Source organism: Pseudophryne corroboree, chromosome 1 (assembly GCF_028390025.1).
Source record: "Pseudophryne corroboree isolate aPseCor3 chromosome 1, aPseCor3.hap2, whole genome shotgun sequence".
NCBI classification, from domain to species: Eukaryota; Metazoa; Chordata; class Amphibia; order Anura; family Myobatrachidae; genus Pseudophryne; species Pseudophryne corroboree.
This window is the reverse complement of record NC_086444.1, coordinates 1175523974-1175551865: the sequence shown is the minus strand read 5'-3', so window position 1 is coordinate 1175551865 and position 27892 is coordinate 1175523974.

Genomic DNA, 27892 nt, shown 5'->3' with positions numbered 1-27892 from the left:
ATCCATCCATACCTGTGGAGCATTTCAGTTTTGCACAGTTTGCTGACCACCATTATATAATATATAGCAGTACGGTACAGAAGGCCACTGCTCTACCTACCTCTGTGTCGTCAAGTATACTATCCATCCATACCTGTGGTGCATTTCAGTTTTGCACAGTTTGCTGACCACCAGTATATAATATATAGCAGTACGGTAGAGAAGGCCACTGCTCTACCTACCTCTGTGTCGTCAAGTATACTATCCATCCATACCTGTGGTGCATTTCAGTTGTGCGCAGTATATATAGTAATAGACCATTGCTATTGATACTGGCATATAATTCCACACATTAAAAAATGGAGAACAAAAATGTGGAGGGTAAAATAGGGAAAGATCAAGATCCACTTCCACCTCGTGCTGAAGCTGCTGCCACTAGTCATGGCCAAGATGATGAAATGCCATCAACGTCGTCTGCCAAGGCCGATGCCCAATGTCATAGTAGAAAGCATGTAAAATCCAAAAAAACAAAAGTTCAGTAAAATGACCCAAAAAATAAAAATCAAATTTAAAAGCATCTGATGAGAAGCGTAAACTTGCCAATATGCCATTTACGACATGGAGTGGCAAGGAACAGCTGAGGGCCTGGCCTATGTTCATGGCTAGTGGTTCAGCTTCACATGAGGATGGAAGCACTCATCCTCCTGCTAAAAAACTTAAAAGAGTTAAGATGGCAAAAGCACAGCAAAGAACTGTACGTTCTTCTAAATCACAAATCCCCAAGGAGAGTCCAATTGTCTCGGTTGTGATGCCTGACATTCCCAACACTGGACGGGAAGAGGTGGTGCCTTCCACCATTTGCACGCCCCCTGCAAGTGCTGGAAGGAGCACCCGCAGTCCAGTTACTGATAGTGAAATTGAAGATGTCACTGTTGAAGTACACCAGGATGAGGATATGGGTGTTGCTTGCGCTGGGGAGGAAATTGACAAGGAGGATTCTGATGGTGAGGTGGTTTGTTTAAGTCAGGCACCCGGGAAGACACCTGTTGTCCGTGGGACGAATATGGCCATTGACATGCCTGGTCAAAATACCAAAAAAATCAGCTCTTCGGTGTGGAATTATTTTAACAGAAATGCGGACAACTGGTGTCAAGCCGTGTGTTGCCTTTGTCAAGCTGTAATAAGTAGGGGTAAGGATGTTAACCACCTAGGAACATCTTCCCTTATACGTCACCTGGACCGCATTCATCAGAAGTCAGAGACAAGTTCAAAAACTTTGGGTGACAGCGGAAGCAGTCCACTGACAACTAAATCCCTTCCTCTTGTAACCAAGCTCCTGCAAACCATAACACCAACTCCCTCAGTGTCAATTTCCTCCTTACACAGGAAAGCCAATAGTCCTGCAGGCCATGTCACTTGCAAGTCTGACGAGTCCTCTCCTGCCTGGGATTCCTCCGATGCATCCTTGAGTGTAACGCCTACTGCTGCTGGCGCTGCTGTTGTTGCTGCAGGGAGTCGATCGTCATCCCAGAGAGGAAGTCGGAAGACCACTTGTACTACTTCCAGTAAGCAATTTACTGTCCAACAGTCCTTTGCGAGGAAGATGAAATATCACAGCAGTCATCCTGCTGCAAAGCGGATAACTCAAGACTTGGCAGCCTGGGTGGTGAGAAACGTGTTTCCGGTATCCACCGTTAATTCACAAGGAACTAGAGACTTGATTGAGGTACTGTGTCCCTGGTACCAAATACCATCTATGTTCCATTTCTCTAGGCAGGCGATACCGAATATGTACACAGACGTCAGAAAAAGAGTCACCAGTGTCCTAAAAAATGCAGTTGTATCCAATTTCCACTTAACCACGGACATGTGGACAAGTGGAGCAGGGCAGACTCAGGACTATATGACTGTGACAGCCCACTGGGTAGATGTATTGCCTCCCGCAGCAAGAACAGCAGCGGCGGCACCAGTAGCAGCATCTCGCAAACGCCAACTTGTTCCTAGGCAGGCTTATGGAAAGCTTTGTATCACCGCTTTCCATAAGAGGCACACAGCTGACAACCTCTTACGGAAACTGAGGAACATCATCGCAGAATGGCTTACCCCAATTGGAATCTCCTGGGGATTTGTGACATCGGACAACGCCACCAATATTGTGCGTGCATTACATGTGGGCAAATTCCAGCACGTCCCATGTTTTGCACATACATTGAATTTGGTGGTGCAGAATTTTTTAAAAAATGACAGGGGTGTGCAAGAGATGCTGTCGGTGGCCCAAAGAATTGCGGGCCACTTTCGGCATTCAGCCACCGCGTGCCGAAGACTGGAGCACCAGCAAACAATCCTGAACCTGCCTTGCCATCATCTGAAGCAAGAGGTGGTAACGAGGTGGAATTCAACCCTCTATATGCTTCAGAGGATGGAGGAGCAGCAAAAGGCCATTCAAGCCTATACAGCTGCCTATGATATAGGCAAAGGAGGGGGAATGCACCTGACTCAAGCGCAGTGGAGATTGATTTCAACGTTGTGCAAGGTTCTGCAACCCTTTGAACTTTCCACACGTGAAGTCAGTTCAGACACTGCCAGCCTGAGTCAGGTCATTCCCCTCATCAGGCTTTTGCAGAAGCAGCTGGAGACATTGAAGGAGGAGCTAAAACAGAGCGATTATGCTAGGCATGTGGGACTTGTGGATGGAGCCCTTAATTCGCTTAACCAGGATTCACGGGTGGTCAATCTATTGAAATCAGAGTACTACATTTTGGCCACCGTGCTTGATCCTAGATTTAAAACCTACGTTGTATCTCTCTTTCCGGCAGACACAAGTCTGCAGAGGTTCAAAGACCTGCTGGTGAGAAAATTGTCAAGTCAAGCGGAACGTGAACCGTGAACAGCTCCTCCTTCACATTCTCCCGCAGCTGGGGGTGCAAGGAAAAGGCTAAGAATTCCGAGCCCACCCGCTGGCAGTGATGCAGGGCAGTCTGGAGCGAGTGCTGACATCTGGTCCGGACTGAAGGACCTGCCAACGATTACTGACATGTCGTCTACTGTCACTACATATGATTCTGTCACCATTGAAAGAATGGTGGAGGATTATATGAGTGACCGCATCCAAGTAGGCATGTCAGACAGTCCGTACGTATACTGGCAGGAAAAAGAGGCAATTTGGAGGCACTTGCACAAACTGGCTTTATTTTACCTAAGTTGCCCCACCTCCAGTGTGTACTCCGAAAGAGTGTTTAGTGCAGCCGCTCACCTTGTCAGCAATTGGCGTACGAGGTTACTTCCAGAAAATGTGGAGAAGATGATGTTCATCAAAATGAATTATAATCAATTCCTCCGTGGAGACATTCACCAGCAGCAATTGCCTCCACAAAGTACACAGGGACCTGAGATGGTGGATTCCAGTGGGGATGAATTAATAATCTGTGAGGAGGGGGATGTACACAGTGAAAGGTGTGAGGAATTGGAGGATGAGGAGGAGGTGGACATCTTGCCTTTGTAGAGCCAGTTTGTGCAAGGAGAGATTGATTGCTTCTTTTTTGGTGGGGGCCCAAACCAACCAGTCATTTCAGTCACAGTCGTATGGTAGACCCTGTCGCTGAAATGATGGGTTTGTTAAAGTGTGCATGTCCTGTTTATACAACATATGGGTGGGTGGGAGGGCCCAAGGACAATTCCATCTTGCACCTCTTTTTTCTTTCATTTTTCTTTGCATCATGTGCTGTTTGGGGACAATTTTTTTGAAGTGCCATCCTGTCTGACACTGCAGTGCCACTCCTAGATGGGCCAGGTGTTTGTGTCGGCCACTTGGGTCGCTTAGCTTAGTCACACAGCTACCTCATTGCGCCTCTTTTTTTCTTTGCATCATGTGCTGTTTGGGGACTATTTTTTTGAAGTGCCATCCTGTCTGACACTGCAGTGCCACTCCTAGATGGGCCAGGTGTTTGTGTCGGCCACTTGGGTCGCTTAGCTTAGTCACACAGCTACCTCATTGCACCTCTTTTTTTCTTTGCATCATGTGCTGTTTGAGGACTATTTTTTTGAAGTGCCATCCTGTCTGACACTGCAGTGCCACTCCTAGATGGGCCAGGTTTTTGTGTCGGCCACTTGGGTCGCTTAGCTTAGTCATCAAGCGACCTCGGTGCAAATTTTAGGACTAAAAATAATATTGTGAGGTGTGAGGTGTTCAGATTAGACTGCAAATGAGTGGAAATTATGGTTATTGAGGTTAATAATACTATGGGATCAAAATGACCCCCAAATTCTATGATTTAAGCTGTTTTGAGGGTTTTTTGTAAAAAAACACCAGAATCTAAAACACACCCGTATCTGACAAAAAAATTTCAGGGAGGTTTTGCCAAAATGCGTCCGAATCCAAAACACGGCCGCGGAACCGAATCCAAAACCAAAACCCGAAAAATTTCCGGTGCACATCACCAATTTACACACCTATATTTTTAAGCAATTAAATAGATGTATTTCTTCCTTGGAGTGGGGTGATAAAAGCCTTGGTGTGTGGTGATAAAGAGCCCATATAGGTTTTAAGATGATATGCAAGGCTATAAAATACGGAGTTACAGTATGGCACTTCCCAAATAAAATAAATATTACCTAGCTACTCAGCTGGCACATCTTGAGCAGGTCTTCATTATACCCCACTATAAAAGATATTCTCCATTACTGATTCAGGATAGGAAAGGGTGGCTCAATACATAACATCTTTGTTAAATCATGATTTGACCCTGACTTCCCTCTCTGGAACAATTCAGGCTATTGTAGATTATTGTAGTTGGAGGGTGGAAGCCTACTGAAAAAAATATATGGTAGTGGCTGTGGGTTTTTATATGAAGCAGGTGTTTTTGTCACTTTTGAAACCCTTCAATTGACTTATGTCTTCATCTGCCCCATGCACTGGGTAAACAGTTTTTAGGTGCTGCTCTGCAGTTTTCTATCTACCCTTTGAGATTGTTCCTCCATTCTCTGAGTGCACGGACATTTGCCTCTAGTGTCTAATGGCCCTTTATGAAGCCTCCTGGATAAACAGGAATCTAATTTGGGTATACTGAAGAATGAGGATTGGTCTATTTTTTTGTATTCATCCAATAAAACCACTGCATCAATAAGAATCCAACAAATTCAGACATTTAGCCTCAAAGCGGTTTACGGGACTCTGCGTAGGCTGGATAAACTACAGAGGGGAACAAAGTGTGAAAATCCTGGGGCAGATTTTAGGCATCTATGGGCCTGTTCTGAAATTTCAAAATGTTGGTAATTAGTGGTAGACTGTATTATAATAACAGGAATACACTCCTCCTCATCATCTGGGGATTTGTATATTTGTGATCATCATGGAAGACTCTGTGACTTCTGTGCTCCAGCTATACATAAGCAATCTATGTATGTAAGCAAAGGTTTGCATAGCTAGACATTGGATGACATCTGTCACACCTTCTTTCTCAGAATGATTTGCTTATTGTAACTCAACTATATAACTTATATAAAACTTTGTAATATACTGTAAGGCTATGAACACATCAGTGTGATGTCTACGGGATGGGGTCCCGACTTCGGCAAGTGCATACACACTTGCCGATGTCAGCTATGGTGGGGGGGAGGAGCGGGGCCATGCTGCATTCGGTAGCCTTGTAAGCAATATTGCACATCGGACCTGCATGCAGGCCCTACGTGCGATGCTGGATACAACACGCGGGAGCATGCGTTGTATCCTGTATTGTGCATACACACTATACAACATCGCAATTAACTGGCCAAAATCAGCCGGATCGTATACAATATTGCATAGTGTGTACACACCCTATGGCTAGGGCCAAACATAGCGGCCAAGTGGGGGTCCCGCTGAACGGGACCCGCTTGGCCAGGGGAAGGGGGGGGGGTTGTGCGCACACGGATCTTGTTCTGCGGGATGCCGCAAAACAGGATCCGGCCAGTGACACACAGGATTGAAATGTATCTGTTCCCATTGAAATCCCGCCGTCCTTTCATCTGGCTCAACCAAAGCATGCTGCGGTTGGATCCGGCGGCATCAGCGGGACTGCCGCACAAGTGTGGACGTCTGCACAGGCGCCCATGTGCAGTCTCCTTCCGGCCAAGCAGGTCTGCTGAACGGGACCTACTTGGCCGCTATGTGTGGCCCTACTCTAAGTGTTAGTGTCAACATTATTCCTCCTTAAACATACTTTTTCAAGCTACTGTATACAGACTGTACTATAGCATGTCTTTATTAATGGTCTTATTGAAAGTGCATTATATGTGATACATATTCATACTTTAAAATGTATTGTTATCAGGCCCGGCGCTACCCGCTCAGCGAAGGGATGCAGTGCAGGGAGGCGCTGGGACGGATAGGCGCTTCCACTGCTCTGCATCCCTTCCCTGCTGCGCCGTCCTGTCCCCCCTGCTGCTGCTGCCACTGCTGTGTCTGTCACTGTATGACAGGCACTGGCAGCGGGCACCTGCAGCATGATGCGCCTCCTCCCTCCCCTCACCTCATCTCATCTGTGTGTGACTGTGAGAGCGCAGAGTACGGGACAGAAGGGGGCGGAGCTACACGGGACGGTAGGGGGCGTGGCTAAACGGGTCATAAGGGGGCGGAGCTACACGGACCTGGCTGCTGTACAGAGGGAGACTGGATTAGGTAAGTGGAGGGTGAGAGAGGTGTGTGTGTGTGTGTGTGTGTGTGTGTGTGTGGTGGGTGTGTATGTGTGTGTATATATGTGTGAATTTTGTGTGTGTGTGTGTGTGTGTGTGAGGTATGTCTGTGCGCGCGCTCTATGGACGCCACTACTGGGGGGGCATTACGTATTAGGACGCTATTACTACAGGGGGGCATTACGTGTAACAACGCTACTACTGGGGGGGCCATTACGTGTAAGGACGCTAATACTACTGGGGGTGCACTACGTATAAGAACGCTACTACTAAAAAAAAATTATTATACAATGCGCTTGTTTGTTCTGAGCAGCTTCTGTAAACCAAATTCTACCAATATTAAAATATAGAAGCGCTTGTAATGTGTTAAAAAAATGCTCATACCTGAAAAAAAACTGTTAGTATTATGTTTGCAGCTCTTTTTGGATATTGTATGGAAGTATTTTGTTGTGTGTTTCTTTTGCTGAGGGTTCCGTATTTTCGATCCCGGTATTATAGTCCAGTGATTGACTGACCCTGGCTTTCCCTACCTTTTGTGAGTCGCTGATCGCGGCTCACTATTGGCGTTCCGGCTCTGGTTCCCTCCAGCACTGAGTTGCGGTGTCCGTTGGTCTTCAGATCGGCGCTCGAAAATGACGTCAGATCCTGATTCAACTTCCGCTCCTCTCACTTCCGTCTCTCATCAACGCGTTTCGGGTCTTCCACCCTTCGTCATGGATTGAGATTAGAACACGGTGCTTGCTATTTATAGCTAAAAAACTTTATTACTTTACCATTAAAAACAGGAAGTGGTCATACCGGAACTTACTATTCCAGCGGCAACCACATGCACCTTCTTATCCTTATTTAATATTTGGTTATTTTCAATTAAAAAATAATATAGGTATGGCATTTCTTTAAATAATAGTCATGATAATAAAATAATTTATAAAAATATATTAGTATTTGATATTTTCTGAAAAAATTTGATATTTTGATATCTGAAAGTTATATTCTTATGTTATATTATAATTATGTCACTAAAAAAGAATTTATATCTATTTCTACATTTAGTCCCTGTGGTTGCATAGTTTGTATTAAAAAAATCCATTTTGTTTCACTCCTTCTCAGATCCAATGTTATATCTCCTCCTCTCCAGTTCCTCCAAATTTTTTGAATGCCTATGAATTTTAACATTGAGGAGTTCTGTTGGTGATGGTCTTTGTAATGTTTCGAGACACTGTGGGTTTCCAAACCTCTTTGTATGTTATATATATGTTCGGAAATTCTGGTTTTCAATTTCCTTTTGGTTTGGCCAATATATTGGTATCCACAGGGACATTCCAACATATAAATGACTCCTTCAGTATCACATGTAATTTTTTCTTTTATCTTGAATTTTTTGTTTGTTGTATTTGATCTAAATTCAATGATTGGTTTGGTACCTTTATTTCCCATGTTTTTACAGGCTTTGCAGTTTAAACAATAATATTGTCCCTTATTTTCCATCCTATGAGGGGTTTCATCATGTAAATGGCTTGTGACCAGATGTTGTTTTATGTTTTTTGCTTTCTTGTATATAATTTGAGGTTTTTCTTTGATATGGGGTGCCAATTGTTTATCCAAAAGTAAAACCGGCCAGTGTTTCCGTAAAATATTTTCCAGTTGGTAATGTTGACTATTAAATTGGGTAACGAATGCTGTGTTGTAGTTGTTATCTGTAGGTTTGTGGTTGTACTGTAACATGATTTTTCTGTCCATAGATGTTACTTTTTCTATTTCCCTATTCAATTCTTCTTCATCATATCCCTTTTCCACGAATTTGTCCCTCATGTTGGTACTTTGTTGAAGAAATGTGTCTTTTTGTGTACAGTTCCTTCTGAGGCGTCGAAATTGGCCTCCCGGAATATTTCCAAGCCAGTTTCTGTGGTGATTACTTGTCTTATCCAGCATTGTGTTTCCGCTGACCTCTTTAATGTGGTTTTTTGTGATGATATTCTTTTCGTGGATATGGATTTCTAAATCTAGATATGTTACCATCTGTTTGCTGTATGTAGATGTAAATTCCAAGCCGTATGTGTTGTTATTCATATATACCAAAAATTCTTGAAGTATTTGTTCGGGACCTTTCCAGATAATTATTAAATCATCAATGTATCTTTTCCATGTGATTATGTGTTGTCTATATGGGTTATCATTCCAAATTTTTTCTTCCTCCCACCTAGCCACAAATAAATTAGCGTAGCTAGGTGCGAAGGAGGAACCCATTGCGGTTCCTTTTATTTGATTATAAAATGTACCCTGGTCCCAGAAATAATTATTTTTCAATATATATTCCATGCAGCTAATGAGAAAATTGATTTGGGTATTTGAAAGTTGTGTTCCATATGTTAGAAAAAACCTACTCGTATCGCACCCGATGTCATGGGCTATGCATGTATATAACGAGCGGACGTCACAGGTGCACAGGATGTAATCATCCTGCCATTCAACCTCATCCAATACCTGTAATACATGTATGGTGTCCTTTAGGTAACTTTTTTGTTCTTGAACGACATCTTTCAGGAAAAAATCTACATATTTAGATAAATTTGATGACACTGATCCTATTCCGGAAACAATCGGACGTCCGGGGGGTAGAGTTGGATTTTTGTGCAGTTTTGGGAGTTGATAAAATGTGGGAATCTTTGGATATTTAATATAGATGAAATCTTTTTCCTTCTCTGTTAGAATCCCAAGACTTATTCCTTCTTCTAGAAGTTCTTCAAGTTCTCTTTGATATCTTCCTGTAGGATCTTCTTGGAGGATTTTATATGTGCTCTCATCTGACAAAAGATTATTTACCTCTTGTTGGTATTGTTCTCTATTGAGTATTACTACGCCACCTCCTTTGTCCGCTGGTTTCAGTACTATTGATTTGTCCCCTTTAAGTTCCTTTAGTGCTTGGCTTTCTTCTTTCGTGAGATTGTATTTCTTTTTTATTTTTGGTGTTATGTCATTAATGTCCTTTTCAACTAATTTTTGAAATGTTTCTATATGTGGACCCTTTATTTTAATTGAAAATAACCAAATATTAAATAAGGATAAGAAGGTGCATGTGGTTGCCGCTGGAATAGTAAGTTCCGGTATGACCACTTCCTGTTTTTAATGGTAAAGTAATAAAGTTTTTTAGCTATAAATAGCAAGCACCGTGTTCTAATCTCAATCCATGACGAAGGGTGGAAGACCCGAAACGCGTTGATGAGAGACGGAAGTGAGAGGAGCGGAAGTTGAATCAGGATCTGACGTCATTTTCGAGCGCCGATCTGAAGACCAACGGACACCGCAACTCAGTGCTGGAGGGAACCAGAGCCGGAACGCCAATAGTGAGCCGCGATCAGCGACTCACAAAAGGTAGGGAAAGCCAGGGTCAGTCAATCACTGGACTATAATACCGGGATCGAAAATACGGAACCCTCAGCAAAAGAAACACACAACAAAATACTTCCATACAATATCCAAAAAGAGCTGCAAACATAATACTAACAGTTTTTTTTCAGGTATGAGCATTTTTTTAACACATTACAAGCGCTTCTATATTTTAATATTGGTAGAATTTGGTTTACAGAAGCTGCTCAGAACAAACAAGCGCATTGTATAATAATTTTTTTTTAATTGTCAATTTGTTTGTATACATTGCTGCTATGCACAGTTACATTACTCACCCTAGCAGGGAAAAACTCAGTGACATATTTATAATAGATAAACCACCTCCAGAAAGTAATGCACAAGAAGAAGGTTTCTGTGCACAATTTTTGAAGTTAGAAAAAGATTATAATCAAGAAATAAAAAATTGGTGGGAAGTTACAACTTTAGCAAAATATTTGGAAATGGGCATGATTCCAAGAGGCCTAAGGATACAGAAAAATCCTACTTTTGACCCTGTGGATCCAGGTTTTTTTAAAAAATGGAACCAGATCCTAGACAGGTGTTCAAGTAGCCTCATAACACTGATAATTGAGGATAGAAAGAAAACATTGGAAATTTTAAGTGAAAAAATTCACAATACTGAAAAGAAATTTGAACCTCTTGAAAACATGCCAGATTATATTAATCTGATGAAGATGACGAACTCCAAGATGGAAAAATTGGAGGGCGACATCATATTACAAAAACAAAGAAAATTTTACAGAGATCATCATGAGAAACACCATTTTCCAGAGAATGAACGAAGAAAAAATGGAAATCCACCACATATAGTCCAACAAAAACCAAGACACACAGAGTACAAACATCAAAAGGAAACAACGAAAGAAAAAACTCCGTATAGACCACAACAAAAGAAGAACCAACAAAACACAAAGGATAGAAGAACACTTATACATGAACAACCAAAATCATCATATCAAAGAAACAATTATCCTCCTTATAATCCAAAAAACTTTCACTATGATAAGACGAGGAGACTCCCTACAGAGAGAGAATCTTTCAATCAAGGGAGAGAGGATGCAAAAAAAGAAGAAAGGAATGAATATCAGATGTTAATGAAAACTATAGAAACTGCAAAAAAAGATAGTACTCCTAATGTTAAAAATAGGAAAAGGTCACTCGAGATAGAGGATGAAGAAGAAGACCTACATCATTTTTTAGGGGAACTTATGCAGGACTCACATCCCCCAGATTGGAAATCGATGGCATGGAAGCAACGAACAAAAAGGATGGCCTTATCACCAGGAGAAGGGGGGTCAGGGGAGGGAAAAAGACCAGAAGAAAGAAAAAAGTAACACCGAAAGAAGATGGTATATACAACTTGAGCGATAAGGAACTTACAATTGATAAAATTTTCTTATTACAAAAAGGATTGAAATTTTCTCCTCATTCCAATGCCAACACATTCGACATATTTATAGATGTTCATAAATTTGTACGAAAGTTATGTATTAGGAAATTTTTTTCTAATAATAAAGAGTCGGTACCTGTGACTCAAACAATAGACACGTATACACATAGTCAATTCAAACCTCCATCAACTTTTTTTCCCTCCTATATAAAGGGTCCACATATAGAAACATTTCAAAAATTAGTTGAAAAGGACATTAATGACATAACACCAAAAATAAAAAAGAAATACAATCTCACGAAAGAAGAAAGCCAAGCACTAAAGGAACTTAAAGGGGACAAATCAATAGTACTGAAACCAGCGGACAAAGGAGGTGGCGTAGTAATACTCAATAGAGAACAATACCAACAAGAGGTAAATAATCTTTTGTCAGATGAGAGCACATATAAAATCCTCCAAGAAGATCCTACAGGAAGATATCAAAGAGAACTTGAAGAACTTCTAGAAGAAGGAATAAGTCTTGGGATTCTAACAGAGAAGGAAAAAGATTTCATCTATATTAAATATCCAAAGATTCCCACATTTTATCAACTCCCAAAACTGCACAAAAATCCAACTCTACCCCCCGGACGTCCGATTGTTTCCGGAATAGGATCAGTGTCATCAAATTTATCTAAATATGTAGATTTTTTCCTGAAAGATGTCGTTCAAGAACAAAAAAGTTACCTAAAGGACACCATACATGTATTACAGGTATTGGATGAGGTTGAATGGCAGGATGATTACATCCTGTGCACCTGTGACGTCCGCTCGTTATATACATGCATAGCCCATGACATCGGGTGCGATACGAGTAGGTTTTTTCTAACATATGGAACACAACTTTCAAATACCCAAATCAATTTTCTCATTAGCTGCATGGAATATATATTGAAAAATAATTATTTCTGGGACCAGGGTACATTTTATAATCAAATAAAAGGAACCGCAATGGGTTCCTCCTTCGCACCTAGCTACGCTAATTTATTTGTGGCTAGGTGGGAGGAAGAAAAAATTTGGAATGATAACCCATATAGACAACACATAATCACATGGAAAAGATACATTGATGATTTAATAATTATCTGGAAAGGTCCCGAACAAATACTTCAAGAATTTTTGGTATATATGAATAACAACACATACGGCTTGGAATTTACATCTACATACAGCAAACAGATGGTAACATATCTAGATTTAGAAATCCATATCCACGAAAAGAATATCATCACAAAAAACCACATTAAAGAGGTCAGCGGAAACACAATGCTGGATAAGACAAGTAATCACCACAGAAACTGGCTTGGAAATATTCCGGGAGGCCAATTTCGACGCCTCAGAAGGAACTGTACACAAAAAGACACATTTCTTCAACAAAGTACCAACATGAGGGACAAATTCGTGGAAAAGGGATATGATGAAGAAGAATTGAATAGGGAAATAGAAAAAGTAACATCTATGGACAGAAAAATCATGTTACAGTACAACCACAAACCTACAGATAACAACTACAACACAGCATTCGTTACCCAATTTAATAGTCAACATTACCAACTGGAAAATATTTTACGGAAACACTGGCCGGTTTTACTTTTGGATAAACAATTGGCACCCCATATCAAAGAAAAACCTCAAATTATATACAAGAAAGCAAAAAACATAAAACAACATCTGGTCACAAGCCATTTACATGATGAAACCCCTCATAGGATGGAAAATAAGGGACAATATTATTGTTTAAACTGCAAAGCCTGTAAAAACATGGGAAATAAAGGTACCAAACCAATCATTGAATTTAGATCAAATACAACAAACAAAAAATTCAAGATAAAAGAAAAAATTACATGTGATACTGAAGGAGTCATTTATATGTTGGAATGTCCCTGTGGATACCAATATATTGGCCAAACCAAAAGGAAATTGAAAACCAGAATTTCCGAACATATATATAACATACAAAGAGGTTTGGAAACCCACAGTGTCTCGAAACATTACAAAGACCATCACCAACAGAACTCCTCAATGTTAAAATTCATAGGCATTCAAAAAATTTGGAGGAACTGGAGAGGAGGAGATATAACATTGGATCTGAGAAGGAGTGAAACAAAATGGATTTTTTTAATACAAACTATGCAACCACAGGGACTAAATGTAGAAATAGATATAAATTCTTTTTTAGTGACATAATTATAATATAACATAAGAATATAACTTTCAGATATCAAAATATCAAATTTTTTCAGAAAATATCAAATACTAATATATTTTTATAAATTATTTTATTATCATGACTATTATTTAAAGAAATGCCATACCTATATTATTTTTTAATTGAAAATAACCAAATATTAAATAAGGATAAGAAGGTGCATGTGGTTGCCGCTGGAATAGTAAGTTCCGGTATGACCACTTCCTGTTTTTAATGGTAAAGTAATAAAGTTTTTTAGCTATAAATAGCAAGCACCGTGTTCTAATCTCAATCCATGACGAAGGGTGGAAGACCCGAAACGCGTTGATGAGAGACGGAAGTGAGAGGAGCGGAAGTTGAATCAGGATCTGACGTCATTTTCGAGCGCCGATCTGAAGACCAACGGACACCGCAACTCAGTGCTGGAGGGAACCAGAGCCAGAACGCCAATAGTGAGCCGCGATCAGCGACTCACAAAAGGTAGGGAAAGCCAGGGTCAGTCAATCACTGGACTATAATACCGGGATCGAAAATACGGAACCCTCAGCAAAAGAAACACACAACAAAATACTTCCATACAATATCCAAAAAGAGCTGCAAACATAATACTAACAGTTTTTTTTCAGGTATGAGCATTTTTTTAACACATTATAAGAACGCTACTACTATTGGGGGGTATTACGTATAAGGACGCGTTTACTACTGGGGGTGCGCTACGTATAAGGACGCTACTACTACTGTGGGTGCATTATGTATAAGAATGCTACTACTACTCGGGGGGCATTATGTATAAGGATGCTACTACTACTGGAGGGGCATTATGTATAAGGATGCTACTACTACTGGGGTGCATTACATATAAGGACGCTTCTACTACGGGTGGGGCATTACGTATAAGGACGCTACTACTACGGGTGGGGCATTACGTATAAGATTAATAAGATTGTGCTACATTGTGGCGTAATTTTAAATGGTACTACTGTGTGGCCATGCCCCTTACTTGTGAGACCACACCCCTTTTCCCGGCGCACGCCAAGGGAATATGGGAGGGCGCAAATTTATAGTTTGCAGGGGGGCGCCGAACACCCTAGCACCGGCCCTGATTGTTATTTATGTTTGCCTTTATTTCCCTTTAATTTTTTTCTCTTTATACAATGTAAATAAAAAACACTTACTGTAACACTATTTATAATATTGATACATATGCCCCTATAAGTCCCAAATTGTATTATATTTTACTGCTCCAGTCTGATTCCCTCAACCACTCTGCTCTTTTCATTCATGGATACCCAAACTACTAGAAAAAAACTACTACAGTACTATATATAGAAATTCTGACAGGTGGCTTATTCAGGCTCTCTCAGCTTGTTATTTCTGGTATTTGCTACATTGTAGTTCACATATTATTCACATAAATATCTATAATAAACAGCAAAATAGCAGTGGCTCAATTACTATCATTTGGTATATACTGTAAGTGTACAGCATAAAACACTAGCTTAAAGCAAAAACACAAACTACAAATGGAAATGCATTTACTGTAAGTTTAATGTCACTTTTTAACCAGCTATTATAGGTTTACAGTACTTATCAAAGAAATATCATATACAATTGTCACTAAAGGGGAGTACTACTTAGCAATCTGACTAGATTGCTTAGATTTTAAGCACAGATCACTCGCGTGTTCCCCCCACAGCGATAGCGATGCACTATCGCCGGTGCTAGATTGGCCTGCATGCAGGCTCAATCTAGCACGTCGCTCATTTCACCCGCTGGGTAAAATGAGCGCCCCCCCCCATCCACCCCCGCCTCGCTCAGCTCACATTGCGCTGTGCTATGCGAGGGGAGAGATGTGTGCTGAGCGGTTCGCTCAGCACACATCTCTCCTGTGTATAGTGCCCTTTAGAAATGACAATCTCAGTAGTATAGATATTGAAATCTCTAAGTCAGCTGTGCTTAAGCATGGTTATCCTTGAAACCTGGACAGTTAGTGGGTCTTAAGAACCGTGGTTGGGAATCCCTACTATAGACCAAGCCACTACATACCTACCTTAAACTAACATACAGAATTTGGGTATTCTATGCTATAGCTAGTGTCAGGGTAGGCAGGGGAGGTAGAGCCTTATCTATCCTACTTCCAGTACACTGCGCAGTTTTGACTATATTTTTTTTAGAAAACTACAACTTACTTACTTACAACTTATAAATATCAGTATTTGTATTATTCTAATCATTTCTATAGTCAAAACTCACTACCAAATCATATATGTGTATATAATTCTGGCTCTAATACTAGCCAGCGCTAGTAATATACTGTAAGGCTATGTACACATGTATGTGTAAACCGCATGTCACTGGCTACAGCCCACCAGACACTGTAAACTACATACCCTGCTGTCTGTGGCATTTACATACAGGTAGGTCTGGGGTTCCATCTGTAATTAGTGCCATTAGAGGATATTACAGCTCTGCCAGTCATTAGGAAAGGTAAAGACTATCACATATTGCATCTTTCCAATATTACATACACACAGACATACACACATACACATACAGTGCCATACCTGAGGAAAGTACCCTGTGCAGGTGTTTCAGTGGATTTACAGTTAAGTCCTGTATAATTTCTTTAGTTGCTGAAGGTGAAAAATACGTTTTCAAATATAGATTTTGATTAAAATCATCAGAATTATACATCTTCATGTGATCCATAGCGTAAATCTTTCAACAGCAAGGTATTCTTCTAATAGGAAAAAAAACACAAGTGCGTCTTATTGTGAATGAGCAGGATGATCTTAATTAGAGCTTTAATATAATCATTGTGTATTCATTGTTGGCAGTATATCACATGTTGATACATACTGTGTGTACTTTAGATGTGAGAGGATTCCATTAGGGGTTTAATAACTTTGGGGCAGATGTACTAAGCCTTGGGGGTGTACTAAGGTTAATTTTCAGTTTCAGTCACTGTTGGCTCCATACAGGGGATTTAAAATCAAAAACATGCCTGAGAGCATACCTCCCAACTGTCCCGAATTTCCCGGGACATTCACTTTTTTTTGGGACTGTCCCGCTTACGCACAGAGTCTATACAGTGGAGGCAGGAGGAGAGGGGGAATGCCAGCGGCTCACGGAGCACTGGGCATGCCTCCTCATTGATGAAAGTGGGGCATGGCTCGCGAATGCAGGCCTTCCCATGAAGCCTCACCCCTTTTCCATAGGCCACACCCCCATTCCGGGAGCGCGCGTCTTTGCCGCGCGTGTGTCCCTTTTCACGTATGGACAAAGTTGGGAGGTATGCTGAGGGCAATGCTCACATTTAAAAAAAAAAATCAGTGTAGAGTAGAGATGAGCGGGTTCGGTTCGTTGAGATCCGAACCCCCCCACCCCCGAACTTCACCCTTTTTAACCGGTTCCGAGGCAGCCTCGGATCTTCCCATCTTGCTCGGTTAACCAGAACACGCCCGAACGTCATCATCCCGCTGTTGGATTCTCGCGAGATTCGTATTCTATATAAGGAGCCGCGCGTCGCCGCCATTTTCACTCGTGCATTGAAGATTGAACGGAGAGGACGTGGCAGCGTTCTCTCCCCTGAAAAGATCCATAATCTGTGCTCAGTGTGGAGAAAATATCTGTGCTCAGTGTGCTGCAAATAATCTGTGCTCAGTGTGCTGAAAATATCTACATTCTCTGCCTGAAAACACTCCATATCTGTGCTCAGTGTGCTGTAAATCTCTGTGCTCAGTGTGCTGCATTATGGGGACTGGCGACCACCAGTATAATAATATATACTATTCTATGGCTTCTATACTGCTTGTCAGGACTAGAGATGTGCACTTGAAATTTTTCGGGTTTTGTGTTTTGGTTTTGGGTTCGGTTCCGCGGCCGTGTTTTGGGTTCGACCGCGTTTTGGCAAAACCTCACCGAATTTTTTTTTGTCGGATTCGGGTGTGTTTTGGATTCGGGTGTTTTTTTCAAAAAACACTAAAAAACAGCTTAAATCATAGAATTTGGGGGTCATTTTGATCCCAAAGTATTATTAACCTCAAAAACCATAATTTCCACTCATTTTCAGTCTATTCTGAATACCTCACACCTCACAATATTATTTTTAGTCCTAAAATTTGCACCGAGGTCGTTGGATGACTAAGCTAAGCGACCCTAGTGGCCGACACAAACACCTGGCCCATCTAGGAGTGGCACTGCAGTGTCACGCAGGATGGCCTTTCCAAAAAACACTCCCCAAACAGCACATGACGCAAAGAAGAAAAAAAGAGGCGCAATGAGGTAGCTGTGTGAGTAAGCAAAGCGACCCTAGTGGCCGACACAAACACCTGGCCTATCTAGGAGTGGCACTGCAGTGTTACGCAGGATGGCCCTTCCAAAAAACACTCCCCAAACAGCACATGACGCAAAGAAGAAAAAAAGAGGCGCAATGAGGTAGCTGTGTGAGTAAGCTAAGCGACCCTAGTGGCCGACACAAACACCTGGCCCATCTAGGAGTGGCACTGCAGTGTCACGCAGGATGGCCCTTCCAAAAAACACTCCCCAAACAGCACATGACGCAAAGAAGAAAAAAAGAGGCGCAATGAGGTAGCTGTGTGAGTAAGCTAAGCGACCCTAGTGGCCGACACAAACACCTGGCCCATCTAGGAGTGGCACTGCAGTGTCACGCAGGATGGCCCTTCCAAAAAACACTCCCCAAACAGCACATGACGCAAAGAAGAAAAAAAGAGGCGCAATGAGGTAGCTGTGTGAGTAAGCTAAGCGACCCTAGTGGCCGACACAAACACTTGGCCCATCTAGGAGTGGCACTGCAGTGTCACGCAGGATGGCCCTTCCAAAAAACACTCCCCAAACAGCACATGACGCAAAGAAGAAAAAAAGAGGCGCAATGAGGTAGCTGTGTGAGTAAGCTAAGCGACCCTAGTTGCCGACACAAACACCTGGCCCATCTAGGAGTGGCACTGCAGTGTCACGCAGGATGGCCCTTCCAAAAAACACTCCCCAAACAGCACATGACGCAAAGAAGAAAAAAAGAGGCGCAATGAGGTAGCTGTGTGAGTAAGCTAAGCGACCCTAGTGGCCGACACAAACACCTGGCCCATCTAGGAGTGGCACTGCAGTGTCACGCAGGATGGCCCTTCCAAAAAACACTCCCCAAACAGCACATGACGCAAAGAAGAAAAAAAGAGGCGCAATGAGGTAGCTGTGTGAGTAAGCTAAGCGACCCTAGTGGCCGACACAAACACCTGGCCCATCTAGGAGTGGCACTGCAGTGTCACGAAGGATGGCCCTTCCAAAAAACACTCCCCAAACAGCACATGACGCAAAGAAGAAAAAAAGAGGCGCAATGAGGTAGCTGTGTGAGTAAGCTAAGCGACCCTAGTGGCCGACACAAACACCTGGCCCTTCTAGGAGTGGCACTGCAGTGTCACGCAGGATTTCCCTTCCAAAAAACACTCCCCAAACAGCATATGACGCAAAGAAGAAAAAAAGAGGCGCAATGAGGTAGCTGTGTGAGTAAGCTAAGCGACCCTAGTGGCCGACACAAACACCTGGCCCATCTAGGAGTGGCACTGCAGTGTCACGCAGGATGGCCCTTCCAAAAAACACTCCCCAAACAGCACATGACGCAAAGAAGAAAAAAAGAGGCGCAATGAGGTAGCTGTGTGAGTAAGCTAAGCGACCCTAGTGGCCGACACAAACACCTGGCCCATCTAGGAGTGGCACTGCAGTGTCACGCAGGATGGCCCTTCCAAAAAACACTCCCCAAACAGCACATGACGCAAAGAAGAAAAAAAGAGGCGCAATGAGGTAGCTGTGTGAGTAAGCTAAGCGACCCTAGTGGCCGACACAAACACCTGGCCCATCTAGGAGTGGCACTGCAGTGTCACGCAGGATGGCCCTTCCAAAAAACACTCCCCAAACAGCACATGACGCAAAGAAGAAAAAAAGAGGCGCAATGAGGTAGCTGTGTGAGTAAGCTAAGCGACCCTAGTGGCCGACACAAACACCTGGCCCATCTAGGAGTGGCACTGCAGTGTCACGCAGGATGGCCCTTCCAAAAAACACTCCCCAAACAGCACATGACGCAAAGAAGAAAAAAAGAGGCGCAATGAGGTAGCTGTGTGAGTAAGCTAAGCGACCCTAGTGGCCGACACAAACACCTGGCCCATCTAGGAGTGGCACTGCAGTGTCACGAAGGATGGCCCTTCCAAAAAACACTCTACAAACAGCACATGACGCAAAGAAGAAAAAAAGAGGCGCAATGAGGTAGCTGTGTGAGTAAGCTAAGCGACCCTAGTGGCCGACACAAACACCTGGCCCATCTAGGAGTGGCACTGCAGTGTCACGCAGGATTGCCCTTCCAAAAAACACTCCCCAAACAGCATATGACGCAAAGAAGAAAAAAAGAGGCGCAATGAGGTAGCTGTGTGAGTAAGCTAAGCGACCCTAGTGGCCGACACAAACACCTGGCCCATCTAGGAGTGGCACTGCAGTGTCACGCAGGATGGCCCTTCCAAAAAACACTCCCCAAACAGCACATGACGCAAAGAAGAAAAAAAGAGGCGCAATGAGGTAGCTGTGTGAGTAAGCTAAGCGACCCTAGTGGCCGACACAAACACCTGGCCCATCTAGGAGTGGCACTGCAGTGTCACGCAGGATGGCCCTTCCAAAAAACACTCCCCAAACAGCACATGACGCAAAGAAGAAAAAAAGAGGCGCAATGAGGTAGCTATGTGAGTAAGCTAAGCGACCCTAGTGGCCGACACAAACACCTGGCCCATCTAGGAGTGGCACTGCAGTGTCACGAAGGATGGCCCTTCCAAAAAACACTCCCCAAACAGCACATGACGCAAAGAAGAAAAAAAGAGGCGCAATGAGGTAGCTGTGTGAGTAAGCTAAGCGACCCTAGTGGCCGACACAAACACCTGGCCCTTCTAGGAGTGGCACTGCAGTGTCACGCAGGATTTCCCTTCCAAAAAACACTCCCCAAACAGCATATGACGCAAAGAAGAAAAAAAGAGGCGCAATGAGGTAGCTGTGTGAGTAAGCTAAGCGACCCTAGTGGCCGACACAAACACCTGGCCCATCTAGGAGTGGCACTGCAGTGTCACGCAGGATGGCCCTTCCAAAAAACACTCCCCAAACAGCACATGACGCAAAGAAGAAAAAAAGAGGCGCAATGAGGTAGCTGTGTGAGTAAGCTAAGCGACCCTAGTGGCCGACACAAACACCTGGCCCATCTAGGAGTGGCACTGCAGTGTCACGAAGGATGGCCCTTCCAAAAAACACTCCCCAAACAGCACATGACGCAAAGAAGAAAAAAAGAGGCGCAATGAGGTAGCTGTGTGAGTAAGCTAAGCGACCCTAGTGGCCGACACAAACACCTGGCCCATCTAGGAGTGGCACTGCAGTGTCACGCAGGATGGCCCTTCCAAAAAACACTCCCCAAACAGCACATGACGCAAAGAAGAAAAAAAGAGGCGCAATGAGGTAGCTGTGTGAGTAAGCTAAGCGACCCTAGTGGCCGACACAAACACCTGGCCCATCTAGGAGTGGCACTGCAGTGTCACGCAGGATGGCCCTTCCAAAAAACACTCCCCAAACAGCACATGACGCAAAGAAGAAAAAAAGAGGCGCAATGAGGTAGCTGTGTGAGTAAGCTAAGCGACCCTAGTGGCCGACACAAACACCTGGCCCATCTAGGAGTGGCACTGCAGTGTCACGAAGGATGGCCCTTCCAAAAAACACTCTACAAACAGCACATGACGCAAAGAAGAAAAAAAGAGGCGCAATGAGGTAGCTGTGTGAGTAAGCTAAGCGACCCTAGTGGCCGACACAAACACCTGGCCCATCTAGGAGTGGCACTGCAGTGTCACGCAGGATTGCCCTTCCAAAAAACACTCCCCAAACAGCATATGACGCAAAGAAGAAAAAAAGAGGCGCAATGAGGTAGCTGTGTGAGTAAGCTAAGCGACCCTAGTGGCCGACACAAACACCTGGCCCATCTAGGAGTGGCACTGCAGTGTCACGCAGGATGGCCCTTCCAAAAAACACTCCCCAAACAGCACATGACGCAAAGAAGAAAAAAAGAGGCGCAATGAGGTAGCTGTGTGAGTAAGCTAAGCGACCCTAGTGGCCGACACAAACACCTGGCCCATCTAGGAGTGGCACTGCAGTGTCACACAGGATGGCCCTTCCAAAAAACACTCCCCAAACAGCACATGACGCAAATAAAAATGAAAGAAAAAGAGGTGCAAGATGGAATTGTCCTTGGGCCCTCTCACCCACCCTCATGTTGTATAAACAGGACATGCACACTTTAACCAACCCATCATTTCAGTGACAGGGTCTGCCACACGACTGTGACTGAAATGACGGGTTGGTTTGGACCCCCACCAAAAAAGAAGCAATTAATCTCTCCTTGCACAAACTGGCTCTACAGAGGCAAGATGTCCACCTCATCATCATCCTCCGATATATCACCGTGTACATCCCGCTCCTCACAGATTATCAATTCGTCCCCACTGGAATCCACCATCTCAGCTCCCTGTGTACTTTGTGGAGGCAATTGCTGCTGGTCAATGTCTCCACGGAGGAATTGATTATAATTCATTTTAATGAACATCATCTTCTCCACATTTTCTGGAAGTAACCTCGTACGCCGATTGCTGACAAGGTGAGCGGCGGCACTAAACACTCTTTCGGAGTACACACTTGTGGGAGGGCAACTTAGGTAGAATAAAGCCAGTTTGTGCAAGGGCCTCCAAATTGCCTCTTTTTCCTGCCAGTATAAGTACGGACTGTCTGACGTGCCTACTTGGATGCGGTCACTTATATAATCCTCCACCATTCTTTCAATGGTGAGAGAATCATATGCAGTGACAGTAGACGACATGTCCGTAATCGTTGTCAGGTCCTTCAGTCCGGACCAGATGTCAGCATCAGCAGTCGCTCCAGACTGCCCTGCATCACCGCCAGCGGGTGGGCTTGGAATTCTGAGCCTTTTCCTCGCACCCCCAGTTGCGGGAGAATGTGAAGGAGGAGATGTTGACAGGTCGCGTTCCGCTTGACTTGACAATTTTGTCACCAGCATGTCTTTGAACCCCAGCAGACTTGTGTGTGCCGGAAAGAGAGATCCAAGGTAGGTTTTAAATCTAGGATCGAGCACGGTGGCCAAAATGTAGTGCTCTGATTTCAACAGATTGACCACCCGTGAATCCTTGCTAAGCAAATTAAGGGCTCCATCCACAAGTCCCACATGCCTAGCGAAATCGCTCCCTTTTAGCTCCTCCTTCAATGCCTCCAGCTTCTTCTGCAAAAGCCTGATGAGGGGAATGATCTGACTCAGGCTGGCAGTGTCTGAACTGACTTCACGTGTGGCAAGTTCAAAAGGTTGCAGAACCTTGCACAACGTTGAAATCATTCTCCACTGCGCTTGAGACAGGTACATTCCACCTCCTATATCGTGCTGAATTGTATAGGCTTGAATGGCCTTTTGCTGCTCCTCCAACCTCTGAAGCATATATAAGGTTGAATTCCACCTCGTTACCACTTCTTGCTTCAGATGATGGCAGGGCAGGTTCAGGCGTTTTTGGTGGTGCTCCAGTCTTCTGTACGTGGTGCCTGTACGCCGAAAGTGTCCCGCAATTCTTCTGGCCACCAACAGCATCTCTTGCACGCCCCTGTCGTTTTTAAAAAAATTCTGCACCACCAAATTCAAGGTATGTGCAAAACATGGGACGTGCTGGAATTTGCCCATATTTCATGCACACACAATATTGCTGGCATTGTCCGATGCCACAAATCCACAGGAGAGTCCAATTGGGGTAAGCCATTCCGCGATGATCTTCCTCAGTTGCCGTAAGAGGTTTTCAGCTGTGTGCGTATTCTGGAAACCGGTGATACAAAGCGTAGCCTGCCTAGGAAAGAGTTTGCGATATGCTGCTACTAGTGCCGCCGCTGCTGTTCTTGCGGCGGGAGTCCATACATCTACCAAGTGGGCTGTCACAGTCATATAGTCCTGACCCTGCCCTGCTCCACTTGTCCACATGTCCGTGGTTAAGTGGACATTGGGTACAACTGCATTTTTTAGGACACTGGTGAGTCTTTTTCTGACGTCCGTGTACATTCTCGGTATCGCCTGCCTAGAGAAGTGGAACCTAGATGGTATTTGGTAACGGGGGCACACTACCTCAAGAAATTGTCTAGTTCCCTGTGAACTAACGGCGGATACCGGACGCACGTCTAACACCAACATAGTTGTCAAGGCCTCAGTTATCCGCTTTGCAACAGGATGACTGCTGTGATATTTCATCTTCCTCGCAAAGGACTGTTGGACAGTCAATTGCTTGATGGAAGTAGTAAAAGTGGGCTTACGACTTCCCCTCTGGGATGACCATCGACTCCCAGCAGCAACAACAGCAGCGCCAGCAGCAGTAGGCGTTACACGCAAGGATGCATCGGAGGAATCCCAGGCAGGAGTGGACTCGTCAGAATTGCCAGTGACATGGCCTGCAGGACTATTGGCATTCCTGGGGAAGGAGGAAATTGACACTGAGGGAGTTGGTGGGGTGGTTTGCGTGAGCTTGGTTACAAGAGGAAGGGATTTACTGGTCAGTGGACTGCTTCCGCTGTCGCCCAAAGTTTTTGAACTTGTCACTGACTTATTATGAATGCGCTGCAGGTGACGTATAAGGGAGGATGTTCCGAGGTGGTTAACGTCCTTACCCCTACTTATTACAGCTTGACAAAGGCAACACACGGCTTGACAAATGTTGTCCGCATTTCTGTTGAAATACTTCCACACCGAAGAGCTGATTTTTTTGGTATTTTCACCAGGCATGTCAACGGCCATATTCCTCCCACGGACAACAGGTGTCTCCCCGGGAGCCTGACTTAAACAAACCACCTCACTATCAGAATCCTCCTTGTCAATTTCCTCCCCAGCGCCAGCAACACCCATATCCTCCTCATCCTGGTGTACTTCAACACTGACATCTTCAATCTGACTATCAGGAACTGGACTGCGGGTGCTCCTTCCAGCACTTGCAGGGGGCGTGCAAATGGTGGAAGGCGCATGCTCTTCACGTCCAGTGTTGGGAAGGTCAGGCATCGCAAACGACACAATTGGACTCTCCTTGTGGATTTGGGATTTCGAAGAATGCACAGTTCTTTGCGGTGCTTTTGCCAGCTTGAGTCTTTTCATTTTTCTAGCGAGAGGCTGAGTGCTTCCATTCTCATGTGAAGCTGAACCACTAGCCATGAACATAGGCCAGGGCCTCAGCCGTTCCTTGCCACTCCGTGTGGTAAATGGCATATTGGCAAGTTTACGCTTCTCCTCCGACAATTTTATTTTAGATTTTGGAGTCCTTTTTTTACTGATATTTGGTGTTTTGGATTTTACATGCTCTGTACTAAGACATTGGGCATCGGCCTTGGCAGACGACGTTGATGGCATTTCATCGTCTCGGCCATGACTAGTGGCAGCAGCTTCAGCACGAGGTGGAAGTGGATCTTGTTCTTTGCCTATTTTTGGAACCTCAACATTTTTGTTCTCCATATTTTAATAGGCACAACTAAAAGGCACCTCAGGTAAACAATGGAGATGGATGGATACTAGTATACAATTATGGATGGACGAGCGACTGCCGACACAGAGGTAGCTACAGCCGTGGACTACCGTACTGTGTCTGCTGCTAATATAGACTGGATGATAATGAGATGAAATTAATATATATATATATATATAATATCACTAGTACTGCAGCCGGACAGGTATATATATTTATTATGTAATGACTGATGACGGACCTGATGGACACTGTCAGCTCAGCACCGCAGACTGCTACAGTAAGCTACTATAGTATGTATCAAGAAGAAAGAAAAGAAAAAAAACACGGGTAGGTGGTATACAATTATATATATATACAATTATATATATATATATTAAACTGGTGGTGATTAATTAAACTGGTGGTCAGGTCACTGGTCACACTATCAGCAACTTGCAAGTAGTACTCCTAAGCAGACAATCACAATATACTGGTGGTCAGTGTGGTCACAATGGCAGTGTGGCTGGCACTCTGGCAGCAAAAGTGTGCACTGTACGTTAAAATATGTACTCCTGCTCTCAGACTCTAACTGCTCCCCACTGTCTCCCCCACAAGTCAGATATACATATACAGTCACACTACACTTCAGCAAGTAGTAGTACTCCTAAAAATGCTCCCCAAAATTACTAAATACTGTGTCTCTCTCTACTCTAGTCTCTTCTCTATAAACGGAGAGGACGCCAGCCACGTCCTCTCCCTATCAATCTCAATGCACGTGTGAAAATGGCGGCGACGCGCGGCTCCTTATATAGAATCCGAGTCTCGCGAGAATCCGACAGCGGGATGATGACGTTCTGGCGCGCTCGGGTTAACCGAGGAAGGCGGGAGGATCCGAGTCGCTCGGACCCGTGAGAAAAAAGCTGAAGTTCAGGCGGGTTCGGATTCCGAGGAACCGAACCCGCTCATCTCTAGTCAGGACACATGTCACAGTTACACCGCTCTGTACTGATATATATATATATATATATATATATATACATTAAATGTAATATATATACTATTTTATAGCTTCTATGCTGCTTGTCAGGACACATGTGTCACAGTTACACCGCTCTGTACTGATATATATACAGTATATATACAGTAATATATATATATACTATTCTATAGCTTCTTTACTGCTTGTCAGGACACATGTTTCACAGTTACCCTGCTCTTATTTATTTATTAGCAGTTTCTTATATAGAGCAGCATATTCCGTTGCGCTTTACAATTAGAACAACAATTATAGAACAAAACTGGGCAAAGACAGACAGACAGACAGACAGACAGAGGTAGGAAGGCCCTGCTCGCAAGCTTACAATCTATAGGGAAATAGGCATTGATACACAAGGATAGATGCTACCTGTCACATAATGGTTCACCAGTTTGCTAGGTTCTTAATGGGTTGTATATGATATGATCACCCAGCAATGTTGGAAGACAAAATGTGAGTTTATGTGGACTGTACAGAGGATATGTAACTTGATAGTGAAGCTGTGAAGGTTATGTGTGTGGGTCTGAAATTTGGTAGGCTTGTCTGAAGAGATGAGTTTTCAGAGAATGTTTAAAGGTTTGGAGACTAGAGGAGAGTCTTATTGTGCGTGGGAGTGCATTCCACAGAGTGGGTGAAGCCCGGGTAAAGTCCTGTAATTTTGAGTGTACTGATAGATAGATAGATATATATATATATATATATATATATATATATACAGTAATAAAATATATACTATTCTATAGCTTCTATACTGCTTGTCAGGACACGTGTCACAGTTACACCGCTCTGTACTGATATATATATATATATATATATAGATGCATTCATAAGGTGCGGCACTCCAGTCGGGAAAAATTGCACATACAAGCAAGTGGATTTGCAACGTTTCAATGCCTTTATTATGGCATTTTCATTAGGCTTAATACCAGTATTAAGCCTGATGAAAATGCCATAATAAAGGCATTGAAACGTTACAAATCCACTTGCTTGTATGTGCAATTTTTCCCGACTGGGGTGCCGCACCTTATGAATGCATCTATCCTATCCTGTGAGGGCAACCAGCAAAGCAATTATTCCAGCTACAAAGAGGAGTGCCGGTAATATAAATCTCTCTCTCTCTCTCTCTCTCTCTCTCTATATATATATATATATATATATATATATATATATACAGTAATATATATATATATACTATTCTATAGCTTCTATACTGCTTGTCAGGACACATGTTTCACAGTTACACCGCTACGTACTAATATATATATATATATATATATATATATACAGTAATATATATACTATTCTATATCTTCTATACTGCTTGTCAGGACACATGTGTCACAGTTACACCGCTCTGTACTGATATATATATATATATATATATATATATACAGTAATATATATATATACTATTCTATAGCTTCTATACTGCTTGTCAGGACACATGTTTCACAGTTACACCGCTACGTACTAATATATATATATATATATATATATATATATACAGTAATATATATACTATTCGATATCTTCTATACTGCTTGTCAGGACACATGTGTCACAGTTACACCGCTCTGTACTGATATATATATATATATATATATATATATATACAGTAATATATA